A 3,069-nucleotide genomic window follows, 5' to 3' on the forward strand; every position below is an offset into this window, starting at 1 on the left:
CCCGTAGAAAAGAATTCGTCCTCGAATTCAATCAAGGGAAAAAAAGGAGAGGCATCAGATACTCGAACAGGTCAGAGACATTGAAAGTGGGAGAAATGCGGAGCTTAAGAGGAAGGTCGATGATATAGGCATTGTCGCTGATCTTCTTGTTGATGTGGAATGGGCCTAATTTCCTTAGTTTCAATTTATTGTAAGTGCCAACAGGGAAACGCTCATTCCGAAGATGAACCATCACTAAGTCGCCTTCGTGGAACACATTTGCTCGACGATGCTTGTCAGCCGCCAACTTATAGCGGGCATTGGCTTCAGTGAGCTTCTTATGGACAAGTTGGTGGTTGAAAGCCACCTCGTTAGCGAGGGCAACAACAGTCTTACTATGGGATTTTGGAGGCTAAAGGAGGTCGACAATAAAATTGAGCACCTTAGTGTAAATAACGGAGAAGGGAGACTGACCAGTGGAGCGGTTAACCATGGAGTTGTAAGCAAATTCAACTTGATCAAGGGCGACGTCCCACCCTTTTGGCTTGTCACTAGCAACACAACGCAACATGTCGCCTAAGGTGCGATTCACAACTTCTGTCTGCCCGTTAGTTTGGGGGAGACAAGCGCTACTAAATTGCAAGGTCATGTCAAACCGTCGCCATAACTCTCGCTAGAAATGAGAGATGAACTTGACATCTCGGTCAGAGGTGATAGAGTGAGGGACGCCATGAAGTTTGACCACCTCGCGAAAGAAGAGGCCAGCAACATAACTAGCGTCACCTGTTTTGCGGCAGGGAATGAAATGAGCCATCTTGGAGAAGCGGTCGACCACAACCAGCACGGAGTCGACGTGGTCAGCAGTCTTGGGCAGCCCAAGAACGAAGTCCATACTCAAGTCAACCCAAATAGTCTTCGGAATAGGGAGAGGTGTGTAGATGGCAGTGTTTTGAGAATGGCCCTTGGTTGTTTGACACACACCACAACACTCGACAAAATGAGCGATATCACCCCACATGTGCGGCCAAAAGAAGCGCTCATGCAGGAGAGCAAGGGTCTTGTCACGACCAGTATGTGCGGTGAGACCACTGGAATGAAGTTCTCAGATGAGTTGCTCTCGAACAGAGGTCTTTAGCATGCAAAGTTGGTTCCCCCTGAACAGAAACCCATCGTGAATGAAGTACTCGCCATAAGGCTCCTTGTTCAAACCTGTTTTTGGATTTGGCCGGGGCTCTTCTGTGAAATGTTGCCATGCGGGAGAAGTTCACAGTCTTTTTCCCCTGCTATGTTCCCCAACTTTCTCGTTGTGCACTGAAGTATTATCAACCGGAGCAGTTTTTGGTTCAGTGGGGGTGGTGTTGTGGGCCAACATTTCATCCTCGTAAAATGCCTCATCACCAAGCTTAGGGAGAGTAGTGAAATAGGAAAATTTGATGCGACCATTTTCTGAAAAATAGAAACTAATGTTAATTCATTCATTTATAAAAAATAAATAATATAAATAAACTTGAGTAATATAATGTTATGTAACAAAATTTATAAGTAGAATACCTTTTTTCTGGGATTTCTAGAAATTGATTAAACTTACTAAATGAAAGAGTAAGAAAATTAGTAATTGAGAGAGAAGAGCTTAGAATCAATATCAAAGAGACAAGATGAGAGATAAAATGAGAGTGATAGGAGAAGTTGAGAGTGAATTATTGTGTGGGATTAGGGGTATTTGTAGGGTTTTTTAGGGTCAATTTTTGGCTTGTGACCATTAGGCACGCAAAGGGCCCAACGGTCACAAGTCTGGCGGGCTGGGAGGGCTTCTGGTGACCCGCTTCGCGGGCCGAACACGTGCTTAGGCCAAATTGGGCTTGGGCCAGACCCCGAGGCTTTAAGGGCTAGGGTCGGGCCTGGGCCACGGGCTGAGAAGCTGAGGCCCAGTCCTAGCCCATCAAACGTGCCAGGCCGACACAGCTCGTAATAGTACCGTACTGGGTTGTGCCGAACCCGGTACTGTTACGGGTTGGGCCGGGTCATCCATGGACGGCTCGACCCATTTGACACCTTTACGTGTTGGGGTAAGACACTTCTTGATCTCGCCAACGGCGTGCTTCTCCAGATCCTTCTCCACTGGTGGTCTTCTATTTTGACAAAGCCTATTGCATTTCTTGAAGAAACTTGTCGAACTTCAGCTTAATGCGCTGCTCAAGGTCTTCAACGGTGTTCCACAATGCTTTGACCTCTCTGCCATCAACGACGATACTCTTCGAGCTTTCCTTGCCATGCTTCGCCATCGGATGACAGGGAATAACCTGATGTTGTGATACCAATTTGGCATATCACCAACTGGAAACAACAGTTTACGGACTAAATCGGACGGAGAAAGGACCGGAAAGTCTGAATTCCCATTGGTGAGATTGCACTACTAAACAGAAACAGAGACGAGCTCAGCAATAATACTTTGTGGAGAAATTCTTTTTTTGAAAATTCTCAGAGAGGTGAAAGTTTTGCCTTATAAGGCTACATCAAAATGACAGCAAGTTTTGCCTAATAAAATGACAATAACATGAGATAATAAAAAAATGACGAGTAGCTGATGCATCACCCCCTCTCTCTCTCCCCCCTCAATCGCGATGGAGTAGATCTCAATCTTTATGATTTCAATTTCTGTGATGGCGAGTGACGAAACTCATCAGAGATTGCACGGGGTCGGAGATCGTAAGGATAGATCGTCGTCGTCTGTGGTCACCGTCTGTGTCTTTCTCTTTTCGAGTGACGAAGAGATCCGATGAAGATCGCCAATGTGAGATCTGCACCGACCTTCTTCTCCTGCTATTCCTTGCTTGCGTCACAACATCAGCGACCTCCAGCCCTCTTATCCAGCCGCTCCTCTGCTTGAGCCACAATACCGGCAACCTCCAGTCTTTTTCTTTGGCCGTTTCTATGCTCCTGATCAAGTATGTTCGGTTTGTTAAATGTATTTTATGTAATACTATTTAGAAAATAAATATACATATAGTATTTATTTATTTTGTTTGTGATTTTTAGATTAAATTTTTGTAATTTTCGAGTTATGTAGTTTTGGTGGATTTTTTGTATTTT

Source organism: Morus notabilis, unplaced genomic scaffold (genome assembly GCF_000414095.1).
Source record: "Morus notabilis unplaced genomic scaffold, ASM41409v2 Scaffold199, whole genome shotgun sequence".
NCBI classification, from domain to species: domain Eukaryota; kingdom Viridiplantae; phylum Streptophyta; class Magnoliopsida; order Rosales; family Moraceae; genus Morus; species Morus notabilis.